This window comes from Scyliorhinus torazame, chromosome 4 (genome assembly GCF_047496885.1).
Source record: "Scyliorhinus torazame isolate Kashiwa2021f chromosome 4, sScyTor2.1, whole genome shotgun sequence".
NCBI lineage: Eukaryota > Metazoa > Chordata > Chondrichthyes > Carcharhiniformes > Scyliorhinidae > Scyliorhinus > Scyliorhinus torazame.
Genome location: NC_092710.1, coordinates 69,319,682 through 69,340,271, shown reverse-complemented (window position 1 = coordinate 69,340,271; position 20,590 = coordinate 69,319,682). Strand labels below are relative to the sequence as shown.

The window sequence follows — 20,590 nt, the reverse complement described above, 5'->3', positions numbered from 1 at the left end:
ATTAAGTACTGCATTGTAATTCAAAAATAGTTAGTTGGCTTTAAAACGATGTGAGACATGCAAAATGGAAATTTTTTTATTTAAATGCGTATTTTTTATCACGCTGCTCTTTGACGCGATTCTCCCATGTTGAATTAAGGATGGTTTTGATTTTCTCCCACCTGTCTGCTAAGACCTTGAACGTGTTTAGATTACCGCCACAAGATTTGCGTTGCCTCTTGTGATGAAAGTTGACAGAAATGCCTAATTAAAGGAAAAATAAAAATCAATAAAGAATGTGTCAACTCCGTGACAGCAATTTCCTGATGTTGACACCTATTCTCAAAAATTATCGAGAGCAAATCACGAAACTCTATAAAGCCCAACTGAGACACTGAGTAACCTTGAAGGCTGGTGTTCTGAGAGTAAGAGTGTGGAGAGGTGGGAAGTCTGCCTGAGCGGAAATACTGACAAGAAAACAAGACTAAATATGACGATCAGGTGAAAACAGTCAAGCAGGTCGTCAGGATGAATTCCGAAGAACGAAACCTTGTCGTTTCCCGGTAGGAGGTCAGATATGAGGATATCCTGTGTTTCAAACGTAGCAAGCCATTTGCACAAAGCGTTTTTTCATGATCAACATTTGTTCATCTGTATACCTGCATACGAACTGAATCCGCGAATTGGATTACCATAAACCGTTTGTCATACCTTTGGGGAAGAAAAGCAAAAGTCAGAATGTGGAATCAGTGAGTTCACAGTCGATTGCGTCGAGTGCCAATACTGTTTGGAGTAACTGTGGCATGTCTATACCTTATCTGGAGAACATTGTTTTGGAATCCAACTAAACTGACACGAGCGTACGATATGCGATATGAATCCCTCAATCTGACAAGAAAAAACTCGAATTGTTGGAAGATATTAAGTGGTGATCCGGAAGCTGTCTCAAACGCCCGTTTAAAGCCGGTCATCATCGGCAAAAAACATAAGGTCTTCAGTGAATTCGATTATTTATCAATAACCCGGGACTGCGACCATTTTGCTAAAACCCGCTAATACATCACTTTCACTTTAATTCCTCAGGAACGGGATTTCCCTCTGGCCTATTCTATGGTGATCCATACCAACATTGAAATATTTGAGAGGCTCCTAAGAAGCATTTACGCGCCACATAATGTGTACTGTGCCCATGTGGACAAGAAGTCTACAAAATTATTTCTCTTGGCTGTCCATTCCATTGCATTCTGCTTCGGTAATGTCTTCATTGTCTGTAAATTGGAGTCGACGCCTCATGGTCCCTTGTTCAGGCTGATCTCAACTGCATGAAAGAGCTACTGCGGAGCCCAGTCCCATGGAAATACCTCACGAATGTCTGCGGCCAGAACTTCCCAATGAAAACTAACTTGGAGATAGCGAACAACCTCATGGCCATGAATGGCTCAAATGTTATGGATTCAGTACCCCCTCAAACATACAAAAAGGTAATCGTGTCATTTCATTTAGGGCGTCAAATTAATCTCCAATCTCCCCGTTTCTGTGCATCCACTCTCTCTCAACGTTTCTTTCCGTCAACATTATCATAGGAGACACTGAAAATCTGGGCTGGACCTCCGGGAAGCAGTATACACAATTGTAAATTATAAAAATGCATTCACTATATGCTTCACAAAAAAGCATACAATTGATAACTAAAGAGGTTAGGGGCAGCATAAAATTAAAAGAATGGGCTTACAAAAATAAAATATATAGTATAGATCCGTTAAAGTACAAGGTCTAGCAAACGTCACAAAGCAGCTTGTAAGAGCGACTAAAAGAGATTATGAAAGGAAACGTGCAAGGGACAGCAAACGCATTAAAAATACATTTTATATTTATAAAAAGGAAAAGCGGGTGGTGAAAAGGAATGTTCGCCCACGAAAAGCAGAAAATGGAGATACTGTCAGCGATCAAAGGGAAATGGCAGACATGTTGAATAATTACTTGGCCACAGTTTTTACAGTGGCAAATGAGTATAACTTACCGAAGCACCGAAAAAAATAGTCAATCGAGGACGGACTTAATACAAGTGGCGTAAGTACAGAAAGTATTGGAACTAAAGTGTAGAAAATCCCCAGTATCTGACGGTTTCCATCCGATGGTGTTAATGGAAAAGGGGAGCGCATTGTAGATGTCCAAACAATAATCTTTCAGATCTCATTTGATTCAAGAGTAGACCCTCTGGCTTGAAAGTTTATAAATGTGACTCCTTTTTTAAAGAAGAATGAAACAGGGAATCAGCGAATTAGAAACCAGTTAGCCTAAATCTATGATGGAAAAATTGCTGGAGGCTACAATCAGGGATGGGGTAACTGAGCACCTTGAAAAATATTGGTCGACCTTGTAGAGCCAGCATGCATTCGTGGTGCGCAGGTCATACCTAACTAATATATTTGGACTTTTTGAAGAGGTGTCGAAGGTACTGGACATGAGACTGTCTGTGAATGTCATTTGTATGGACTTCCAGAAGGAATTTGATAATGTCCCACAGAAGAGACTGCTCACCAAGAAGGAAGCACATGGAGCTGGGGGTGGGGATAATAGCTATTCCTCTGATTGGAAGGAGGTGACTAGTGGTGTACCGCAGATATCTGTGCGGGTACATCAATCATTTACACTGTTCATTTATGTCTTGGATGATGCCAGAGAAAATCAGCTAACAGAATTTGCGAATGATGCAATGTTGGGTGGCATTGCGCACAAGACAGACGGTAGCTTAAAATTGCAAGGAGATATTGACAGACTAGCTGAATGGGAAATATTGTGGCAGATGGAATTTAATGCAAGAAAATGTTACGTTATCCACTTAGGACCAAAAAAGAATTGAGCAGAGTACTCTCTAAATGGAAAGAGGCTATGTTCAGTGGATGTCCAAAAGACTAGGGGGCTCAGGCGCATATATCCTTAAGGTTTCAGTAAGTACCGAAAATATTTAAAACGGCCAATATAATGCTGGCTTTTATATGTAGAGGGTCAGAATATAAATTCACGGTAATTATGCTGCAGATGCACAAAATCCTGGTTAGAACCCACTTGGGAAGTACGGGAGCCCAGTGATTAGCACAGTTGCTTCACAGCTCCAGGGTCCCAGTTTTGATTCCCGGCTTGGGTTACTGTCTATGCGGAGTCTGTATGTTACCTTCATGTCTGCGTGGGTTTCCTCCGGGTGCTCTGATTTCCTCCCACGATCCTCCCACGATCCAAAGTTGTGCAGGTTCGGTGAATTGGCTATGCTAAATTGCCCTTAGTGTCCAAAAAGATTAGGTTGGGTGACTGGGTAACGGGGATAGAGTGGCAGTGTGCGCTTAAGTGCGGTGCTCTTTCCAAGGGCCGATGCAGACTCGATGGGCCAAACGACCTCCTTCTGCATTGTACATTATATGATTCTATGGAGCTCAGTGAGCAATTCTGGGCATCATAGCTCAGGAAGGACATTTTGGCCTTCGAGCAGGCTAGATTTGAAAAACAGCGATACCTGTATTACAGGGGTTCAGTTACGAGGAGAGCGTACTCAAATTCGACACGTTTTCACTGAGGATTGAAGGTCACGGGGTGATCTCACGAAGTATTCAAGATATTAACAGGGAAAGACAGTTTCGATACCGATAAGTTATTTCGACTGGTTGTTCTTTATAAACTAGTGGCATAGCCTAACCATTCGGGCGAGGCCATCCAGGAGACATGTATAGAAAGGGAGGTAAATGTTTGGAACCCTCTCCCACAAACAGCAACTGAAACAAGGTCAGTTTTTAAAATTTTAAATGTGAGATAGATAGAATTTTGTCAAGCAAAGATATTAAGGGCAATGTGCCGAAGGGAGGTATGTCACAGATCAGCCATGATTTCATTGAATGGTAGTACAGTCTCAAGGGGCTGAAAGTCTTACTCCTGTTGCTATGTTCCTACCATATGTTCATCAAATGTTTTATACAATGACACTTGGTCAACGTCAGACTATCGCAAGACCTGACTGCATATGCAGACACAATGATACGGGGATATCTCCTCCAGGTGGTCTCAGTCTCATAGTTCAGCAGATTGGTGAATCAAGAGCTCATTGTAATATCGAGTAAGATTCCCTGATGCCTGAAGGCCCTTATTCTTGAATGAACAGGTGGAGTTTTAGTAATTATTTCATGGGACGTGGATGATTACCCATTTGCAAGTGATATTGAACTGAGTTGCTAGCTCGACCAGTTCAGAGAAGAATTATGAGTCACTCCCATTTGTGTAAAGTTCACGTCAGCTGTTGGCCAGTACAGATGAATAATATGAAATAAATTGCCGAAGGAATTCTCACAAGGGCACTTGTAAGAAAATGTGCCCTTTGTTGAATAGTAAAGGCCAGTTTCATGGAGGCATTATTGAGATTAGAATCACATCCCTGACTTATCATTGCAGTTCGATTCTACCAGCAGACCATTGAAGAAAGTATGTTCCCGATGGCGGGGATGTCCAGAAATAAGGGTCCCTATCTAAGCATACGATGTTGACCATTTAGGTCAGATAGATGGAGAAACCTCTTCATTCAGAGGGTGGCGAGCCTGTGGAATTCGTTACCACTGAAAGTAGTTGAGGCCAAAACGCTGTATATGTTAAAGAAGCAGTTACAGAAATCCGTCGGGCGAAGAGTATCAACAACTCTGGGGGAACGTGGGATGAGGCTATTGAGTTGGAAGGTCAACCATTATTATAATGAGTGGCGGAGTAGGCTTGAAGGTCCGAATGGCCTCCTCATATATTTTACACGTTTCTCTGTTTCTATGGGAACTCAAACATTGCACTCAGCACATTCTCTTGGGCCTGTGCATTAAGTAATCGAGTGAAATTAGTCCTGTCCGATCGTCTCAGCACGATGACAACATCGTGTTTACAGTATTTGCAACGCTTTCCACACATTACCATCATAAATGGAACCGTTGCTGCTACTGTAGATTAGATTATTTTAAGCTACTGAACTTCCTGTTAAATGTGACTGATAATTGTATTTATTGATGTCACGTTTCGAATAGTGATGTGCGCCATTCACTGAAATAATGCTGCCTCAATGAACTGAGCGAATCTCATTCTCCATGTCCATTCACTGCCCAACAGTAGACCATTGGCAACAATAAAACCATCCTTCGAAATTTCTGATTTGCTTCCTCTTTACACCTAGGGATTAAAAACAACCACCTAAAATGTGCATCAGCAAAGCGAGTAGGTAATACCTAAAGCCAAGCAGGCAATGGACATCTTGCATTATCACTGAGCAGTTTTTCGTGTGATGGGAAAATGAGATTACGTTTCAAAATGAGAAAATGCTTGTTATTTGTGTTGAATTTCAGAAACGATGGGAATATAAATATGAAACCCGTAAAACTGTTGTCGTAACAGATCGAAAGAAGAAGCCCCCGCCCATACGGAGCCCCATATTTTTTTTTTGGGGGGGCATACATTCACGTCACCAGAGAATTTGTGAGGACTTTATTTGTAAACTCGAAAATCCAGGCGTTTTTCAATTGGTCCAAGGACACCTACAGTCCTGATGAACACGTATGGGCAACGCTGCAGAGAATGTCTGAAGTACCCGGCTCAAGTCCATTCCTTCCCAGGCAACACAGGAATGACAACCCAGTTGTAACACGAGTAATAAAGTGGTCTTCTGATGCTGGTGATATTGAGAAAGGAGCCTCTTATTCGCATTGCAAAGGAAAGTACCGCCGTGAGGTTTGTGTTTATGCGTCAGCGGATCTACAATGGATAGTTCAACAGGAACCTATGTTCGCCAACAAATTTGATTCTGGAGTGGACAATTTGGCTGTCGAATGTATGGAGGAATATGCGCGATATAAAACAATTCAAAGAATTGCCGGTTCGTATCAAATGGGTATAAATTGAGCTGGGCAGCATTCAGGACTATGAGAGCAACCGCATCAAGAAGCGTAGTTCAATGTACTTAAGAATAATGCCGAAATATAGCGCAGGAGGTGAACGTATAATCAGCTTTGCTATTTGCTCAATTTATCGTGTTTTCTTTTAAAACTATGTTGGATTAGGGATATATTTCGTTCTGCTTGTAGCATGCTCATCAATAGGATTGTAATAACGGTTAAATATCGCATTTCCAGTGTAGTAAAGATGAAAGTCAGACATGTTGGAGCAGCGGAAGACAATCGTTAGTTGCCAGATTCTTGCAGTCGCTAGATCTATGAATTGGGAAATAATAGATTTCAATGCCCATCCTCCCGTGCCACTCTCAACTCTCTGAAAAAGTGTTTTGTTCTCCCGTCCCTCTTCCGCTGCGGATTTTAAGTTCACTGATGTTGTAATTTTTATTATAAATACTATATGAGTTGTACTTCCATCTTTGTTTCCAATAACGCACTCAATCATCCCCGATCTACTTAGTTCATGTGGCTTATGGACCACAGTTATATCAAAGATCAATGGTGATCGAATCACTTTCGAAATGCTGGACGCGAGTCCTACCTCCTCCTTCCGCACAATGCAGCCAATCATCGTATTTTGCAATGGCATTGAAATGCTGGCCAAGGAACTACGTACAGGCAGACAAGAAAAGAAGACGTTTCCATCCTAAACAAAAATACGATCCCAAATTCAACATATCTTCATTATTTTTGTTTTATTTTTTCGAATTAAGGAGCAATTCAGCTTGACCAATCCAGCTACCGTGCGCATCTTTCGGTGGGGAGGGTCAGACACACGCAGTCACGGAGAAAATGTGCACACTCCAATCGGTCCGTGGCCCGGGGCCGGTAACCAATATGGGTCACCGGCGCACTCTGGCAGTATTGCTAACCACTATGCCACTGTGCCGCCTCATATGTTCGTTTCTATCGATGTGTTCTCAACCAGCGATGTTAAATGTCTGTTCGACAGGGACCGACTCATTTCTGAATGAATATGCTTTCCACGGCTGGCATCATCACATTTTTCAGCACGGTGTTTTGAATTTCTGAGAAACCGAAGCACTCACTTCCCCTTCTTTCTTCACACAACTAAATAACGACTACCTGCTTCATTGTCTTTCGTACTCGCCACTATTTCCAGTCATGTCGTTGAGCAGGTTCTGCAAGCGTAAGTAGACACTATCCCAGAAGCATCTCCATTGTATTCGCACACTGAATCGAAATTTCGTGATCCCTGTATTTGCATGTTTTTATACTTAATCACTCTTGGTTAAGGATGGAGTAGCCGTAACGATGCTATAACAGTAGGCAGTTTCCAAGTCGAGGCAGCTTTGAAATTATATATACACAACTGCAAATCTCCCAATTATTTATTTAACGCTATATGGTGGATAACATCAAGCCCTGAAGATGTGCATATATAGAATGTAATTATGTTATTTGTAATCATTTATACTTACACCAACGCAAGTAATCTTGTTCACATGATTATTGTTTTGTTTTTTGTACAACTCGTGTTTCGTTGATTTCCTCTACTGATAAAAACAAATACATGATACTCATTTCGGAAGCCATTTGTTGGTACTCAATTACAACTCCACCACATCCTGTCTTGGCAGCATTTAATCCATAATACATTTTCCACCTCTTCTTAAGTTATTAGCATATAGTTGGTATTTAAATAACTTTCCACAGATACCGGAAGTTCATCCATTATTCTGTTTGTCATAACGCCTTGTGGTTAAAGTTGATATTGTGTATTTCTTCATTTTCTAACCGTAGCGCCAGAAAAACATAATTGGATATATTTCATTGTTGTATTTATTGTTGATGATATTGGAGGACAAGGTAGCATTGGTACATTTATTAGCCGTGTCCAATTGACCTGGCAATCTTTAGATTAAGATTAACGCTCATCAAATAATAATAATCATTATTCGTGCCACAAGTAGGCTGACACTGCAATTAAGTTACTGTGAAAAATCGCCTAGCCACCACACTACTGTTTGGGTACACTGAAGGAGAATTTTCAATGTCCAATTCAGCTAACAAGTGCATCTTTCGAGATTTGTGGGAGGAAGCAGAGGAACCGGAGGAAACCCATGCAGAAATGGTGGGAATGTACAGACTTCGTATAGAGAGTGGCACGAGCCAAGAATCGGACCAGTGTTCCTGGTACGATTGAAGCAATGCTGCTAATCACTGTGCAGCTAATGTAAAATGTAGATTACTATGGTCAGTAGAGGAAGGAACCGATACATGAGTGATGTGTATTAAATAAATGACTACTTTTACAAATATCGGCTGGATGTTTTCGACTTGTCTCCACCAATCTCTTCCGCCGAATTATGCAAAGCCACCCTTCTCAAAAGAATTGCGAAGAGCGAAATAACTTTGTCATTTTTTAGATCTTGATGCCCCTCAGTTTAGGACAATAGATTTTAGTGAATCCAACCTAGTAAATTAAGATAGACATGCTAAGCCGTGATTTTTAATACAACGTAGATTGAAGTGATGATAATATAGTTTGGGTTAAGGTTGACATATTGCAGTGTATAAGACAAGATAGATGGTCATGAAGACAAGCTCTGGTGAAGTAATACTGAATAGATGCGTTAGGTTTGTGTGAAGATGACCGAATAGATTGAACTGAGACAAGATAGTTGACGAATCCAAAACTGGTGCAAATAACATTTATAAGGATAATTATTTAGTGAAAACAATAAGCAACTTATTAACGCAATAGTATTCGTAGAGTTTATTGCGAGCATGTTGCACAATGCATAACTAATTCGAGATACATTTTTTGCCACAATAAGATTTAGGAGTTTGACTCCAACAACATAAGGAAGTAGAAACTTAAAATGTTTGGACGGTACAGCTGCTTCTCTGGTGCAATTTCTCTGCAAGTGTAGGGCAGCAGAACATGAGGTGTCCATTGTAGCCATGAAGAGGGACATGCCATGAAACAGCAAATTGTTACGACGTCAATCAACTCAGTTAAAGACATATAGTAAAGTCCTGCTGGTCTTCTGTCTGAACCCGCTGAGCAGACCTCTGCCGTCAATGACCAGATGGTAGCTCAACTCCAGCAGAATATTCAGCAACCGACTCTCAATCTGGCCACGAAATTGGTGATTCAACCTTTGACCTTGAGAAGGTGAGGCATTAGAATCCTGCATGAGGAGGCTGAGGTTACTGCATTCCTAGCTTTAGGGGACAAAACATTGGACATTTGTCACCTTTAGATCTGACTATTGAAATCCACCCTACTTGTCGCTCTTGTTCTCTTGACTTTTTGCTCGCTCCATAACTGCTACAAAATCTCATTGAAATATCAGCGCTTTTTTTCGGACCTGCCAATTAAGCAACGCATCGTGTTCTAATAGTTATCTTTCTTCACAAAGTTCTCAATAACTTCGCTCAAATAAAGCGCTAGCTCTACAAGCCGTACAGCCCAGTAGGATTGCTGTGCTCTCCTTATGTTTGACACTCGGTTACCATCCGTTTATTTGCTAAGGCTCTACGCCTTCGATTCAGCTTTATATTATTTACTTGCCCCCGTCCTTTCCTTATAGTCTGACTGGCACCGAACACACGCTGAAACACACATTATTCAATCCATTGACAACGATCGGACGTATATCTGAAGCTTACACAGCCATAGGTACTAATAGCCCCGGGGTGGTCGCCACAGAATGGTGGACGCCGTGAAATGCAAAAAGGGCATGTTGCAGTGATCAGTACTGGATCTCAGTCCCAGCTTTTCAATAAAAACATTTCCAAAACACTTTAAGTAAAACAAAATCGATTATTCTACTCAGAACTATTTCAAATACAAAATATTAACGTAAGGCGATAGTGGGGATTAACTTGTTTAAGGATTGACGTTTTAAGAGCGTTCCAATGAAGGTACGAAACTTTCACAAGCGGAATAGACAGGGTACATGCAGAAGAAATGTTCCCGATGATAAAAGCAAATTTCTGTGGATGCTTGGAACCTGAATCAAAAACAGAACAGCCATTCTTACTCTAAACGTTAGCTCACTTTTCTCACCACGGTGGCTGTCGGACCTGCAAAGATTGTCCAGTATTTTCGGTTTTTATTCCGATGGTAAATGCGTCCAGAACGAGGGGTCACAGTCTGAGGATACGGGGAAGACAATTTAGGACAGAGATGACGAGACATTTCTTCACCCCGAGAGTGAAGTCGTTGAGGCCGCAATAGTGTATGCTTTCACGAAGCAGTTAGATAGAGCACTTTGGGTGTATGGGATGAAAGGAAAGCGGGGTTAGACTATTGGATGATCAGTTATGATCATAATTAATGACGGATCAGTTTCGAAGGGCCAAATGACCTCATGCTGCTCCTATGTTCTATGTTTGTATAAGGATTTATCAAGATAATTTGAAAGCTTAGTGGCTAAGTATCTGAGTGTCTGGCAATGGATGGTGGATTAAAACTGATGTTAAGAAGTCCCAAAATAGGTGGAGCACAGCATCTTGCAGTGTGGTGCAGCTGGTAAAGAGCACAGATGTTTTGTTGGGCGAGGGCAGTGGGAGATTTGTTTTAACAAGTATAGATCTGAAATCTTGTTGTGATGCTTATTTGAGAGGTCAGTAACTACAGACGTGACTTTTCAAACGGGGCATAATACCACAGGCGGGCGGGGCAGTATAGCAGGGGAGGGTCGATCTTGTGAGAAACGTCATGGTGGGTGTGAATAGTGAAGTCTAAACACAACAAAGTCAAGAGTAATGCATTCACGAACTTATGTGTCAAAGCATGATGCAATGCGGGGGCAATACTTCGAAGTTTTAAACATTCAGTCTCAGTGATAGCACCGACGTATTGTTAAATGGTCAAACCAGAGTTAAATGTGACACGTAGTTCGTTAATCATCTTATTGCTCCTCAATATTCGCCAAAGGGGTGCTGGAGTCGTTGTCCATCAACTGTTTTTTTTAGGAGGGTCCGAGTATATTGATGCCTTGGGGCAGCATGTGGCGCAATGGTTAGCACTAGTTGTACAGCGCTGACGAGCCGGGTTCGAATCCTGGCCCTGCGTCACTGTTCGTGAAGAGTTCGCACGTTAACCCATACATGCGACAACTCAAAGATGTGCAGCGTAGGTGTATTGGCCATGCGAAATTGCCCCTTAATTAGAAAAAAATTAATTGGCTACTATAAATGTATTTTTAACAAGTATAATTCTCCCTAAATTCGACTTAAACTGACGTACAATTTCATATCAAGCGTTGCACGTTCAAGCGACTGTCACATTCTTACTCCGCTGAGTAAACAGTTTTAAAATCCACAACTTTATGCAGTTGAATCAATTGTCCAATCTATCGATCCAGGCCACCTGTTTTCCTCCTGCCCTGCCATTAGTTGGCAATTCCTGACATGAAAACACAAGTCCAGAACGTCCCTCGCATTCTGCAGGATGAACAGCGACTGGAACGATAAACTATAACGTTAATTGATTATCCTTCATTTTGAAAAATAATCGTTTGCATTGTACACATGATCCGATATTTTGGAAGGATTAATATAGAAGCTGCCATCTTGTAAACAATCTTGGTGAAAATTGACCTGCTATGTCCTGTCCCAAATAACACGCTGGACAAAGGTTGATCGAGTGGTGGATTGTGTTGACGATTATCAGAGGATACAGCAGGACTTAGATAGGTTGGAGACTTGGGCACAGCAATTGCAAATGGAGGTTAATCCGGATAAATGTAAGGGCATGCATTTAGGTGGGTCTCACACAGAATGGAAATATACCGTAAATGGGAAAGTTCTTAGGGACAGAGAAAGTCAGAGAGGTTTGGGTGCGCAAGTCCACAGATCCTTGAAAGTGGCAAGTCAAGTGGACAAGGTAGTCAAGAAAGTATACGGAATATTGGCCTTCATTGGATGGGGCATCGACTAAAAAGCTGGCAAGTCATGCTGCCGTTGTTTAGAATCTTCGTAATATCTCACTTGGGTTATTGCGTGCAGTTCTGGTTGCCACATTACCACAAGGATGTGGAGGCTTTAGAAAGAGTGCAGTGGAGATTGAACAGGATGTTGCCTGGTCTGGAGGATGTTACCTATGCGGAGAGGCTGAATAGGCTCGGACACTTTGCGTTAGAATGACGGAGGTTGAAGGATGACTTGATAGAGGCCTACAAAAGTATGAGGGGCATGGGTCCAGTGGATGGTCAGGGACACTTTCCCAGGTAGAAAGATTAGTCTTCAGTGATCAAAGGTTTAAGGTCAGTGGGGCAATATTTAGAGGAGACGTGCAAAGCAGGATTTTTACTCAGAGGGTGCTGAGTGCCTGGAAATCGTTGCCAAGGCAGGTTGTGGAAGCAGATACATTAACGGCGTTCATAGGATATCTCGACAAAAACATGGATTGGATGGGTATGGAGGGATACGGAACAAAGAAGTGCTGAGGGTATTGGCCAAGGGTGGAATCATAACTGGTACATGCTTGAAAGGCCGAACGGCCTGTTCCTGTCCTGTATTGATCTTTGGTCGAAACCGGACCCGGCAAATACCATTCCGTCAGTTTGCACTTGGCTATTAGCAGTGATGGACGTTGTAAATTACAGTTTTATCAAAGGGCACTTACACAAGTCTTGCATGTTTGATATAGTGCGCTTGGGTTCGCCAGGATCACTCGGTTCCTGACTTCAATGCAGCCTTAACCGACGAATGGATTAAAATGTGAATTGCAAAGTAGAGCTGTGAATTCCGAAGCCTGCCATTAAGGCAACATAATTGACCGAGTATGGCTTCAAGGAGTAGTAGCCAAACTGAAGTGAATGGGTATGGTGAAAACTCTCCACATGTTGGAGGCGAACAGAGGATAAACCTAGATGTCTGAACTTGTTGAATACTCATCCACTCAGTATTACCCAGCGACAGTCTTATCAAGTCAGAATAGTGTGTGAATAGGAAAGGGTTTCAAGTTTGTGGTGTTCCCCTGTGTCTGCTACCTTTGTTCTTCTAGCCGATAAAGGTCACAGTTATATTTAATGCTGTGGTGGGCCAAGCAGGTTGCTCCGGTGCATATTGTACATGGTGCACAATGGAGCCACTGCGCAGGGCAGCTGAACAAGTTAGATGTTTACGGTGATGGACGGGATGTTGATATAGTGGTCTTATTTGGTTTTTTTTTTAGAAATTTAGTGTACCCAATTCATTTTTTCTTTTTAAAGGGCAATTTAGTGTGGCCAACCAACCTACCCTGCACATCTTTCGAATGTGGAAACGCGCGCAAACACGGGATAATGTGCAAACTCCACCACGGACAGTGACCCCGAGCCGGTCGTGGGCGTATTTTAATGGGATTGTGTTGAGTTCTTTGTGAGTTTTTGGAGCTTCAGTCATCCAATCAATTAAACAGTATACCATATCACTCATACTCATGACCACTGCCTTTTAGATATAGGGAATGATTTTGGGAGCAAGGATATGAGTACTCATTGCAGACTTCCTTCAAAGCCATGTAAGTCTGATGACTGATCCTGCTACGTTTCTGATCTATTCTAATTTCCCGGGTTGAATATTTAGTATAACACTGCACTGCAACATCAACGGAGGTGGCTATGTGATATTTTATTGCAACGCCTTTATCAGGTGCAAAGATCATTTGTCATTTGTCAGCCCAATCCTATTTTTTTCCTCAGATCTTTCTGCATGCAGATAGGGACTGCACCAGTATCTGACAAGTCACGAATGGTACTGAACATCGTTATATCAAAGTAGAGCATTGAGAACTCTAACCTTTCGATTACGAGAATTTCGTTGAAGAAGTAGCTCGAGGATTTCCACAGTGCTTTCATTGCAGTGTTAATGTAAGCAGACTGGTGACAATGAAGGTTATTATTATAAAGGTAATTAGGAGTACAACGCTAGCCTAATGCATCTTCGGAATGATGTTCTCGGGTTGGCATGATTGACCTGCAATTACCACAACCATCTATCTTTCTGAAATGTGTGACTTAGGTCAGCGGAGTGGTCAGCTCTTGATTCCAATTGACTTTGGGTTCACCAGGCATCTTTATGGTGTAAATATCAAATGCTGTAAGATTTAATACACAATCACTCGCTCCTTACCTGTGGTGTTCAGCTCCATTATCCATGTTTTACGAAGGTTGTAATGAAGTCACGATTCAAGTAGCCTTGGTGGAACATAAACGTAGGAAATGCGATAGGATTGTTGCTGCCTAATAGCTTTGCCCATGACTCCTTCCATTACTCGAATGATGTTCGATATTAGACTAATAGCGTGGTAATTGGTTGCATTGAATTTAATTATATTTTGTGGGCATACATGGACAATTCTCCACATTACCGGTTAGATGCCAGTGTTGTACATGTACTGGATAACTTGGCAAAATGCACAGATAGCTCCTGACCTCATATGACAACTGAATTTATTTTCAGGGCTCCTAACTTTTCCTTCGTTCGGTTCCTTCAGCCGTGTCTTGGCATATATTAACAACTTTGCAGAATGAGTATCTATTGAAACTGTTATGACAAGTCCACTGTGCGTTTTCCTAAATTTATTGACACGGATGCGATCTCTCAATGTGTTAATTTGCGTCTGTGATACCCTCAAATCGTTTTGCTCCGTGTGAGGAAGGATGAAATGTTCCGGTGTCTTCATGTAATCCCCTCTGCTGGTCGCATCAAAATTAAAATAAGTAAAACGGATACCTCACTTAGCGGTCACCTTGTCCAATCCGCAACATTTATGCGTTAGAACGAGGCAATTTAACGAGACCTTCTTGAGATTAAGATAGGGTAAGTTTCTTAACGACAAAAGGCAAGAAAATTCCAGATACACATCGATATTGGAAGTGTGAAAAAAGGATACTTGACACAGTCCTTGACGAGTAGATGATTGAATGTTATGACCGTTGAGATACAAGAAGCACTGACATCAGCTGGTGAATAGTCCGTTTCAAGAATCCGGTGTTCTGCAGTTTGGTATCCATGTGACACTCACGTTCCGGGACACCATCACGCACGCACACGCAACTACAACAACACACAGAAACACTGAAAGAGATTTTTATGGGACTACATCATTTACTACTACATGAAAAATCATTTCAAATTTACTGTCATGTGTACCGAGGTAGCGAGGTACCATGAAAACTATTGTTCTGCGTACAGTCCAGGCAGATCGCGCCAAGCAAGAAAACATAGAACAAATGACAAATGCAGGAGGATACATAATTGAAATACATAAACAAAAAAGCGGATGAAGTAGCTCAACTGTAAAGAAGATGCGTAGAAAGATCAGTTCAGTCCATAAGATCAGTTCAGACCCTAAGAGGGTCATTCAGGAGTCTGGTATCAGCTGGGTAGAAGCTGCTTGTAAATCTACTGGTGCGTGTTCTCAAACTGTTGCATCTTCTTGCCGACGGAAGAGGTTGGAAGAGGCATTAAAACCGGGTGGGACTGATCTTTGATTATGCTGCTCACTTCCCGAAGACTCCGGGTCGTGTCCACAGCGTCAATGGATGGGAGGCGGTCTCGCCTGATTGACTGGGTTGTGTTCACGACTCTTTGTAGATCCTTAAGGTCTTGGGCCCAGCAGTTAACATACTAGGCTGTTATGCAGTCTGATAGAATGCTTACTCTAGTATTATAGAAATTGTTAACAGCTGTTGTGGAAATGCCGAATTTCCATAATCTTGTGAGCAAATATAAGCCATGTTGCGCTTTATTGATTGTGGCGACGGCGTGCGTGGACCAGGACAGATCGTTGGTGATGTTTACACCTAGGAATTTCAAGTTGTCCACCATCTGCACCTGGCTGGTTAACAAAATACAGGTTTATGGATTAATGGGTCAGGGTGTAATTGGAGTTTCGCTTTTTCATCAAGTAAGGACGGATAACAACGTGACATGCTTAGTGGCTCTTTATCAGACGGTAGGAGCGCAACGTGTTGTGTTTGTAAGTGGCACTACAAGTTTAACAGCTTCATGTATACGAATTACGTGCTAAAGGGCTAAAACAGACGATGAACATTGGCAACTGATCAGTCCAAGATCGCAAGAAACTGCAACTGCATCGTGTGGTGAACTCAGCCCAACGCATCACACAAGCTTGCTACCCTCACATTGATTCTGCATACATTCCCGCTGCCTCAGGAAGGCAGGCGGCATTATCAGAGACCCCTCCAATCCAGGCATTACCTCCTTCCAGACCCTCCCATCAGGCAGAAGGTACAGAAGTCTGAAGACCAGACATAGGAACAACTTCTTCCCCACAGCTACAAGACTCCTGAACGACTCCCCCAAGGATGTATCTGTTCCCTGTAAGAACACTATTTACGACGCCCTGTGCCGCTGTTGCTCATGTATTTGCTTTGTTTGGTCCCTTGTATCACACTGTAACCAATACTGTTTGTCGATGTCCCATTTCTCAATGTACTCTTTGATTTTTCTTTTTGCCTAATATATGTGTACTCTGTGCGTACTGCCCGCCGCAGAAAAATGATTTTCACTGCACTTCGGAACATGTGACAATAAATCAAATCAAATAGAAAATCAGACGCGAGGCAAACAAAAGTTATGATAGAGAAATGCGAGGTAATGATTTCTAGCAGATGGGGAGCCATATAGATTAATTTCTCAATTGTGAAGAGTGTGCTGAAAGAATTGGACAATATATTGCATGTGCATAGATGTTTGAGGTGAAAGGATCTATTTAGAGAGCAGTTCGAAAGCATATGTGATTTTGGGCTTCTTAAAGTGCGGCATCCACTGCACAAGTAATGAGGTTATGCTGAGCCAATACAACGTTCTGCTTCATGCCCAGCGAGAGAATTGCATCTTATTCTGGTCACAGCACTTGAGGGGGAGAATGTGAAAGTCCTTGAGCGGCGGCAGAGGACATTTACCAGGCTGGTTAGAGGGATTGACCGATTTTAGTTGACAAGGTTAGGTCGGAATCACAGGCATTGTCATTCTTGCAGCAACTGTGATGATGAGTGTTTTGAAAGAGATGTATGCGATCCTGGCATCGAGCGGGATCGAACAGCCGAATCGTACTGGCTGGATTGGTGCTCGTGGAGCCGGCCTGTTGTCGATTGATCGAATGGCCTCCCTCTGTACCGTGTCGGAATAGATGACTCTATGTTGTAAGTGTTCAAACAGGTAAATATGAATGCGCACGAATGTATTCTAATTATGTGACTGAGGCAGAGATTTGATGTTGTAACCAATTACCTTGCACACATCAATTAAAAAACAAAAACAAAGCACAGCCTCCGTTACATCATTACTGAAAGGTCATTCAGACATTTGGAAATTAGCTGTAGAATAGTTAAAATTACACTTGGCAGTTATATCCGGGAACGAAGTCGATAACAGAACTCAAATGAAGCAATATAGAACAACAAAGAACATTACAGCACAGGTACACGCCATTCGGCCCTCCCAACTTGCGCCGATCCAGATCCTTTATCTAAACCTGTCTTCTACTTTCCAAGGATCTACTTCCCTCTGTTCCCCGCCCGTTCATATATCTGTCTAGGTGCATCTTAAATGATGCTATTGTGCCAGACTTCACCACCTCCGCTGGAAAGCGTTCCAGGCACCCACCACCCTCTGCGTAAAAGACTTTCCACACACATCTCCCTTAAACTTTCCCCCTCTCACCTTGAAATCGTGACCCCTTGTAATTGAAACCCCCACTCTTGGAAAAAGCTTGTTGCTATCCACCCTGTCCATACCTCTCATAATTTTGTAGACCTCAATCAGGTCGCCCCCTCAACCTCCGTAATTCCAACGAAAACAATCCTAATCTACTCAACCTTTCTTCATAGCTAGCACCCTCCATACCAGGCATCATCCTGGTGAATCTCCTCTGCACCCTCTCTAATGCATCCACATCCTTCTGGTAATGTGGCGACCAGAACTGCACGCAGTATTGCAAATGTGGCCTGACCAAAGTCCTATACAACTGTAACATGACCTGCCGACTATTGTACTCAATACCCCGACCGATTAAGGCAAGCATGCTGTATGCTTTCTTGACCACTCTATAGACTTGCGTTGCCACCTTCAGGGTAAATTAGACCTGAACTCCCAGAGCTCTCTGTACATCAATTCCCCCCAGGACTATTCCATTGACAGTACAGTCCGCTCTTGAATTCGATATTCCAAGATACATCACCTCGCATTGCCTGGATTGAACTCCATCTGTCATTTCTCTGCCAAACCCTCCAATCTATCTACATTTTGCTGTATTCTCTAACAGTCTTCCTCGCTATCTGCAACTCCACCAATCTTAGTATCATCTGCAAACTTGCTAATCAGGCCACCTATGCCTTCGTCTAGATCATTTACGTATATCACAAACAACAGTGGTCCGAGCACGGATCCCTGTGGAACACCACTAGTCACCTTTCTCCATTTTGAGACACTCCCTTCCACCACTACTCTCTGTCTCCTGTTGCCCAGCCAGTTCTTTATCCATCTAGCTAATACAACCTGAACCTCATACGACATCACTTTTTCCATCAACCTATCCATTGGAAACTTTATCAAACGCCTTACTGAAGTCCATGTATGTGACATCTACAGCCCTTCCCTCATCAATTAACGTTATCACTTCCTCAAAGAATTCTATTAGGGTTGTAAGACATGACCTTCCCAGCACAAAATCATGCTGCCTATCACTGACAAGTCTATTTTCTTCCAAATGTGAATAGATCCTATCCCTCAGTATCTTCTCCAACAGTTTGCTTACCACTGATGTCAAGTTCACAGGTCTATAATTCCCTGGATTATCCCTGCTACGCTTCTTAAACAAAGGGACAACATTATCAATTCTCCAGTCCTCTGGGACCTCACCTGCGCTCAAGCATGCTGCAAAGATATCTGTTAAGGCCCCAGCTATTTCTTCCCTCGCTTTCCTCTGTAACCTGGGATATATCCCATCCGGACTGGGGACTTGTCCACCTTAATGCCTTTTTGGAATACCCAAAACTTCCCCCTTCCTTATCCCGACTTGACGTAGAGTATTACAAAATCCATCCGTAGCCTCAACGTCCGGCATGCCCCTCTCCTTGGTGAATACCAATGCAAAGTACTCATAAGAATCACACCCATTTCCTTTGACTCCACGAATAAATTCCGTCTTTTGTCATTGCGTGGGTCAATCCGTTCTCTAGTTACCCTCTTGCTCCTTTTATATGAATAAAAGGCTTTGGGATTTTCTTTAACCCTGTTAGCCAAAGATATTTCATGACCCCTTTTAGCCGTCTTTGTTGCGCGTTTGAGATTTGTCCTACTTTCCCGATTTTCCTCCAAAGCTTCATCAGTTTTAAGTCGCCTAGATCTTATGTATGCTTCCTTTTTCATCTCAGCGAGGCTCACAATTCCACCCGTCATCCATGGTTCCCTAATCTTGCCACTTCTATCCCTGATTTTCACAGTGACATGTCTGTCCTGCACTCTAATCAACGTTTCCTTAAAAGACTACCACATCTCAAATGCCGATTTACTCTTAAACAGCTGCTCCCAGTCCACATTCCCTAACTCCTGAAGAATTTTGTTATACTTGGCCTCCCCCCCCCCCCCCCACGAGTATGAAAACAACACTCCGATTGTTTCGAACGAACACACCATTGACTTGATAAATTATATTATCAATAAAACCATAGAAAAGTTACGACCATTGAGCCCATTTTGTCTGTGCCAGCCAATAGAGAGTGTAAGAAATAAACTAGACTCACGTTTTAATCCCACTTTCCAGCTCTTGTTCTATAAACTTGCAGATTCAGCGCTTTAGGTCGCGGTCCACCTCGCTTTCAAATGGATTGTGCGTCACAGACTCAACCATCAACTTCGGCAGTGAATTGCAGACATCCACCACCATCTGGGCGATACAGTTGAACAACATGTCCGCTTTAATCATTTAGCAATCGCCTTAAATCTATGTTCCTTAATATTTGACACCTCAGCGAGGGAAAAGATCTTTGATGTCAATGCCGTCCTCGCACATATGTTCACGTCTGTTACGTCCCCCCCCCCCCCCCAAACCTCCTCTATTCGAAGGAGAGCAACACTAGTTTTTCCAGCCAGTCTTCTTGGCGGCTTTTTTCAAGCTCTGGCAACATTTTTGCGCATCTCCTCCATGCTCGCCAAAGAGGAATTATGCTCTTCGCTTAATCAGCGATTACACAGTTCCATCATGAAATTTGGGTTTTCTGTGTTCGCTACATCCTCAAATAATGAAAAGCATTCCATAATGCGTTTTTACCACTCGTGCACCTTCAGGAACCTGTGACCATGCCGTCCAAGTTATTTCACTTCCTCAATCCCTCTCAATATCTTCCCATTCTTTTACTATTTCCTTTCGTTGTTTGCCCTCGAAAAAGCATGATCTTGCAATGTTCTGAATACAAATACTTTCTCTTCCGCTCAACCAAAGCGATATAATTTTGGAGACACTAGTTATGTTCTCCACTCTTAACTATACGGCCAATTGGTTTTCAACTGAAAGTGTCCCAATAATTCCTCCCATATTTAAGTCTCAAGCATTAATGGGTACAATAAACATCAAGGTCCCCTAAACTGAGCCCTGTGAATTGCACTGGAAGCTGTGTTCCACTCGTAACAAAAACATGTATTGACCCTGTGTT

General features: G+C 42.4%; 1 pseudogene; it reads left to right on the top strand.

The window, feature by feature from the left end:
- Positions 1-469: 469 nt before the first annotated feature.
- On the top strand, positions 470-5,895 carry LOC140411389 (beta-1,3-galactosyl-O-glycosyl-glycoprotein beta-1,6-N-acetylglucosaminyltransferase 3-like; annotated as a pseudogene).
- Positions 5,896-20,590: the final 14,695 nt, after the last annotated feature.